The following is a 7178-nucleotide window of genomic DNA, read 5'->3' as shown; positions in this document are numbered from 1 at the left end:
AAAAAAAAAAAAAAAAGTAAGAAAGAAATTCAACCCAGTTATTTTCCAAGTGTCTTCCCAAAAGAGTTACAGATATCATCTGTGCATACCCACAATTCATAAATAGTTAAGTCTTGGAAGTGGCCTCTGTCCATCAATAGACAATTGGATAAAGAAAATGAATTTATACGCAACAGAATATTACACTGCCATAAAGAAGAGCAATTTAAAGAGCATAATAAAAGATAGATAATAAATGGGAAAGGGACCAAACGACGGAGGAAGGGGTAAGGAGGAGGTGAAGGTGGAGTAAAAAGAATTAACGTGATATATGCATATACCAGCTCTCTATGATGAACATAACTACAATGTAGCACAAACATGCACCAATTAAAAATAAATTTAGGAAAGAAAAAAAGAAAGGAAGCCTGGGGGTGTAGCTAAGTGGTAGAACACTTGCCTAGCAAGCATGAGGGTCCTGGGTTCACTGCCCAGTACCACGAAAACATGGAAAAAATTTAAAACACCTTGTTAATAAGTTAAACTCCTCCATTAAAAAACAAAGGCACACTGAAGCTGGGCGTGGTGGTGCATGCCTGTAATCCCAGCACTCAGGAGGCTGAGGCAGGAGGATCACTGTGAGTTCGAGACCAGCCTGGGATACATAGTGAGTTTCAGGTCAGTCTCAACTACATAGTGAGACCCTGTCTCAAAAAACCAAAAAACCAAAAAACCAAAAACAAAACAAAGGCACACTGTTTGGGGTTTTTTGCTTTTGTTTTGGTACCAGGGATCGAACTTGGGTCTTTGCACTAGCAAGGCAGGTGGTGGAACCACTGAGTTAAATCCCTGGCCCCGTTTGGGTTTTTTATTTATTTTTTTGGTACTGGGGATCAAACTCAGGTCCTCGTGCTTGCGAGGTAGGCAGCAGAACCGCTGAGCTAAATCCCCAGCCCTGTTTGGGTTTTTTAATAACACCAATCATATGCGTCTTACAAGACATACCCAAAATAAATGATGCAAAATGGGTTAAAAAGAATATAAAATGCCAGACTTTATGGGAGTTATAAATATAAATATAACTATGGCATTGCGTGTGTAAATAACTTCCAGAAGAATGTCACAATAACATGGCTGAGTATGGACGGCTTAGCAGAAGGTGCAGCTGGACCCTCAACCATTCGCGCGTGCACACACACACACTGCTCCTGTCCTCAGGGGGCCCGGAAATCCAGTGCATGTTGTTAGTGTTTACCAAGGGGTGGGGAGGGAGCTACAGATCACTTTTATCTTTTGCAACTCAACCAGAACTTGGATGCTTGACCTTTGGCCAGAGAACGCCACATGCCACAGATGCCAGCAGACTGTTCTGCAGCAGACTGAGCAGACTCCAGGCCAAGAACTGCCATCAGAGCCATTAAGAGCACAGGACGGCTAGGTGGGGAAGATGGTTCAACAATTCTTCCTCTTCCTGCATTCTTCTTTATCCCACTTTTCAGTTACCTTGGGGCTGATGCCAAGTACTTAGAGTCCTGCAGGAGCCAGGCTAGGGAGCTCTACTTCCTTGGTTAGGGGACTTGGGACTACTCCAGTGCTGATCACTTCTGATGAGCAGCAAGGCAAGGAGAGCAGCTTATAGGGCAATCATTAGGCAAACGCAGGGAAATGACTTGCTTCTGCTCACACCTCATTGGTGAGATGCAGTCACATGGTCACATCAAATAGCAAGGGGTGCTGGGAATGAAAGTTTCCAGCAAGGCTGGCCAGAAAGGGGAGATCGGTTGCGTGGCAACCAGCGATCTGTCCAAATTGTTGTCATTGGTCTGCAAAGCCTTCACTTCCATCCCTTCGTTCTCTGTTTCACATCAATGGCACATGCCCTCCCTCATACCTTGGCAACCACTATTGTGTGAATGCTTTAGTTTATATTTTTGGAAAAATGTGTATCTGTGGTTTGGGAGCATGTATTTTTTTACTTGTTTTTAATGCTGGCAACTGAATCTTGAACCCAGGACCTTGTGCATGCTAGATAGATACTCTACTACTGAGCACTTTTTTTTGCCATACTGAGGATTGAACCTAGGGACTTTGTACTGAGCTACATCCCTATCCCTTTCTTATTTGGGGGGGGGGTTTGACACAGGGTCTCACTATGTAGCCCAGGCTGGTCTCAAACTCACAGTGATCCTCCTGCCTCAGTCTCCTGAGTGCTGGGATTACAGGTGTGCGCCACCACGCCCAGTATCTTTCTTATGTTTTATTTTAAGAAGAGGGTCTTGCTAAGTTGCCCTAAAAATTGCAATTCTACTGCCTCAGCCTCCCAAGTGTGCACCCAGCAATGTCCTGTCAATTCTACTGAGGTGTAATTTACATTTAGTAATAGTTAACTTACTTTTTTTTTACAGTTTTTTGGAAATAAGGACTCACTATGTCGTTCAGGCTGACCTTGAACCCACTATGTACCCTAGACTGGCCTCCAACTTGTAGCAACCCTCCTGTCTCAGCCTCTTGAGAGCTGGGATTACAGTATGTAGCACCACACTCAGCTTGTAACTTATCTTTAACACAGGAGCAAAACTCATTCAGTGGGAAAAAGCTTTAGTGTTTTCAACAATGGTACTGGTATAATTGGATATCCTCACTAAAAAAAAAAAAAAAAAAAGAATCTAGATATAGGCTTCACCTTTTACAAAAGTAAACCCAAAATGGATCTAAATGCAGAGTGCAAAAGCATAAAACTTCCAGAAGGTCTGACTGACTGTAGGTTTGGATATGAAATCTTAGATGCAAAACCAAAAACATATTCATGAAATAATTAATAATGCTGAGCTTGGTGGTTTTTTTGTTTGTTTGTTTTTTGTGTTTTTTTTTTTGAGTCTCACCATGTAGTTCAGGCTGGCCTTAGAGATACTCCTGCCTCAGCTTCCTAAGTGCTGGCATTACAGGCATATAGGCGTATACCAACACACCTGGCTCAATATGTTGGATTTTATTAAAATTAAGAACTGCTTGCTGGGTGTGTTGCCACACCACTGTAATTCCAGCACTCGGGAGGCTGAGGCAGGAGGATCGCTGTGAGTTCCAGACCAGCCTGGGCTACACAGTGAGTTCCAGGTCAGTCTCAACTACATAGTGAAACCCTGTCTCAAAAAACAAAACAAAACAAAAAAAAGAAAAAGAAAAAAAATTAAGAACTGCTCTGCAGAAGACATGTTAAGAAAATGAACAAGTCACAGACTGGAGAAAATATTTACAAACCACATATCTGATAAAGTACAAAATATACAAAGAATTCTTAAAGGTAACAAATAAAGACCCTGCTTCTTTTTTTTTTTTTTTTTTTTTTTTTTTGGTACTAGGGTCTCAAACTTGGATCCTTGTGCTTGAGAGCCAGGTAGCAGAACCACTGAGCTAACCCCCAGCCCTGAACAGCCTGTCTTAATCTATTTTCTGTTGCTACAACTGAGTACCATAGATGGGATCATTTATAGAGTAGAATTTCCCTGATTGCTGATTATTTTAATTATTAATAATTTTCATGACTGGGCCAGGGATTTAGCTCAGTGGTACTGCCACCTGCCTCGCAAGCTCAAAAATACAAGTTCAATCCCTGGTACAAAAAAGTATCATGTCTAATTGAGTTACCACTTTTATAAATTAAACTTTGCCTATTTTTCTATGGGATAGGATATCTTTCCCTTAGCTTATATTTAATTTACTGTTCCTTTTTCTAGGTGCCTTAGGTGGAAGCTTGGATTATTGATTTCGGATATTTCTTCTGTTCTAATATATGTATTCATTACTACAAATATTTCTGCAAGCACAGCTTTTTCTGCATCCCACAAATTTTGATGTATTGTTTTCATTTCATTCTAAATATTTTCTAATTATTTTTGAGGTTTCTTTGAATACCTGTTCGATTTAGAAGTGTGCTGGTTTTGTTTGTTTATTTGTTTTTTTGTGGTACCGGGGATTGAACTCGGGACCTTGCGCTTGCGAGGCAGGCCACCGAACCGCTGAGCTAAATCCCTGCCCCTAGAAGTGTGCTGTTTAATCTCTAAGTGTTTGTGGCTTTCCAGCTATCTCTCTGTTTAATTGTTTTGCGGTCTGAAAGCAGACACTGTATGATTTATATTCTTTTAAACTTGTTAGTTGTATTGAACTTCCCTGAATGTGGTCTATTTGGTGAGTGGTCCCTGTGAGCTTGAGAAAAATGTCCACAACACTGTTGTTGGGTACAGTAGGCCAGAGACAGATGTCCACTTGACTGGCTGTGCTGTGAAGCCTTACGGATTTTCTGCCTCTCTTTTTGTACAGTCTTACATTGGTTCATGAACTTAATTTGTTTCATGATTTTGGGGAAGGTGGCTGCCGTGGTGTTCATCATCCAATGTAGAATTTTTGAATGGAAGCAAAATTTTGTCAAATGCTTTTGTTTGAGAACTGACTTGTTTGTGAACAGAAACATTCATGAACTGAAGGATTACTATACTGTCCATTTCTGCCTTGTGTGTTTTGATACTCTTGTTAGGATTTACACAAGGTTGTTGTCTGCTTTACCCTTATATAAAGCCCCCTTTGTCCCTGATAAATGTTCTTGTCCTGAAGTCTGCTCTGAATGAGATTAATACAGTTACTCCAGCTTTTCTTTGATTAAAGTTAGCAAGGTATATCTTTCTCTAGCCTTTCTCTTCTTTAATAGATATGTCTTAATAAATAAATAAGGTGGACATCTTGTAGACAACATATAAGTGGGTCTTGCATTTTGATCCACGCTGACAATCCCAGTCTTTTAGTTGGTGCATTTAGACCACTGACATTTAAAGTAGATGTTGACGTAATTAATAGGTACCATACTTATTATCCTTTTCTATTTGTTACCCTTTGTCTTTTCTTTTGTTACCCTTTTTCTTTGTTCCTATTTTTGTCTCCCACATTTTTATTTGGCTTTTAAGGCTTTGGGTATTTTATGATTATATACTATTTTTTTGGTATATTCTCTTTTTTAATCATGTCAACTACAGTTTTAAAGATCTTTTTTAGCAGTTGTCCTAAAATGTGCAACATATACTCAATCACTATTCCAAGTCCACTTTTAGCTAACACTGTTCTGTTTCACAGGCCCTACAAACACCTATCACAACTAAGTATTCCTAAAGCCTCCTCCCTCTTTCAGTATCACTGTTGTTCATTTCACTTATACATATGCAATGATCAGTATGGTGCTGCTATTATCATTTTGAACAAGCTTAACTAGTTCACCAAAAATAAGAGAAACAAGCGTTTATTCCACTCTTTATTACCTAATACTTTTCCTCTCTTTGCTTATTCCGTAATACTCTTCTTTTTCTTTAACACTTTTCCTTCCTTTCGTCCTTTCTTTATGTGAATCTAAGCTTCTGACCTATGTAAGTTTCCTTCTCTCTGAAGAATGTTTAACATTCCTCACAAGAAGTTTTACTGGCAACAAATTCTCTTCAGTGTGTGTTTGCCTGACAAAGTATTTCTTCTTCACTTTTTTTTTTTTTGAGACAGGGTTTCACGTTGTAGTAAGACTGACCTGGAACTCACTATGTAGCCCAGGTTGGTCTTGAACTCACAGCGAAGCTCCTGTTTGAGCCTTCCGAGGGCTGAGATTACAGGTGTGCGCCACCGCGCCTGGCCTTCTTCACTTTTAAAGGAAACTATGGATTGCCCAAACGCAGGGAGGAAGCCTGGGCCCCGATCCACCGCGGGAAGGAGAGCCACGCCTGCTCCCGACCCAGCCGCCATCGCTCAAGCGCGGGGAAGGTAGCCATGCAGGAGCCCCTGAACCCCTATAACCACCCCCACCCCCCGCACTCTCAGACCTCCTGACTGTGCCAGTCTTTGGACCCACTCTGCAAAGACAGAGGTGGTCATCAAGGGTATTTTTCTGAGTTCCCAACTTTGAACATCTTTAAAGAAAGGGCATGGGAAACCTGTAACAGAACGTTGTGGAGTTCAACCATTCAGAAGGTTGGGGAACTCAATCTGGGCCTTGCAGCCCGAGGTCAGTCAGCGTCATGGGGTTCAGCCATCAGCTAACTGAGATCAGGGGTCTTGCATCCTCGCTCTGTATCAGCCATTAAATGGTAAATACACTATGTTGAAATTTTGTTCACTGCAGACATGTTCTGGACTGCTTCTTGATTTCAATTTAATTCAAATGATTTAAGGGTGATAGACTAGTGACTACCACAGGTGGTCAGTGTCCAAGTTGTGCTTGATCTTAATGTGTTGCTGATTGTATCAGTTGGGGTAAAGCATTGCCGTTGATTTGATGAGCTGTTTTCTCTGATGTTATGAAGATGAGAATGTCTGTGGGTCGTTAGAGACACAGAAGCTAGGGTGCAACTATATCAGGAAGATTTGGGTGATAATCCAGAGATTAAACCAAGGACAGTCCGACAACAAAAATTAAAATGAGAAAACACTTAAGCAAGACACAAGGACAGACTTCCAGTTCACCAATGGCAAACAGTAGGGCAAATGAGGATGAAAAGGCCGATAGTGAACCACCAGGACACCCTGAACTCAAAGCACAGGAAGTAACAAAACAGATCAATCAGGCTCTAGAAAAATTCAAAACAGAAATAATTTCCCAGATAACCATAGAGATAGTGAGCAAAATGGAAGTCGTGATTCGAGACTCTAGAGCAGAAACTGACAAAAAAATAGATGAGCTCAGGACCATGATAGAAGCCATGAAGGCCCAGCATAAGAAAGAAATGGAAAAAATAAACGCCCAACATAGGAAAGAAATGGAATCCATAAAACAGATTCAAACAGATATCCAGGAGATTAAACACTCTATTGAAAGTGTACGCAACAGAATAAAAGAATGCGAAGATAGGCTCTCAGATATAGAAGATAAGATTGCAGTCAGTGACCATGAAAAGAGAGGTCTCTTAAAAACAGTAAGAGATCATGAGAAATCGATCCAACAACTCCTAGATGATGCAAAGAAGAATAACATAAGACTGATAGGAATACATGAAGTAGCAGGAGAAAATACAAATGACTTAAAAAAGCTGTTCAAACAATTAATGACAGAAAACTTCCCAAACAGAGGGGAAGAATTTGACATTCAGATAACTGAGGCATATAGGACCCCAACTAGCTACAATAAAGAAAAATCTACACCTAGACATATAATAATCAAGATCCCAGAAACCCAA

The sequence above is a fragment of the Fukomys damarensis genome, unplaced genomic scaffold (assembly GCF_012274545.1).
Source record: "Fukomys damarensis isolate Sample0158 unplaced genomic scaffold, DMR_v1.0_HiC HiC_scaffold_25, whole genome shotgun sequence".
NCBI classification, from domain to species: Eukaryota; Metazoa; Chordata; class Mammalia; order Rodentia; family Bathyergidae; genus Fukomys; species Fukomys damarensis.
Note: the sequence above shows the minus strand (reverse complement) of the source record.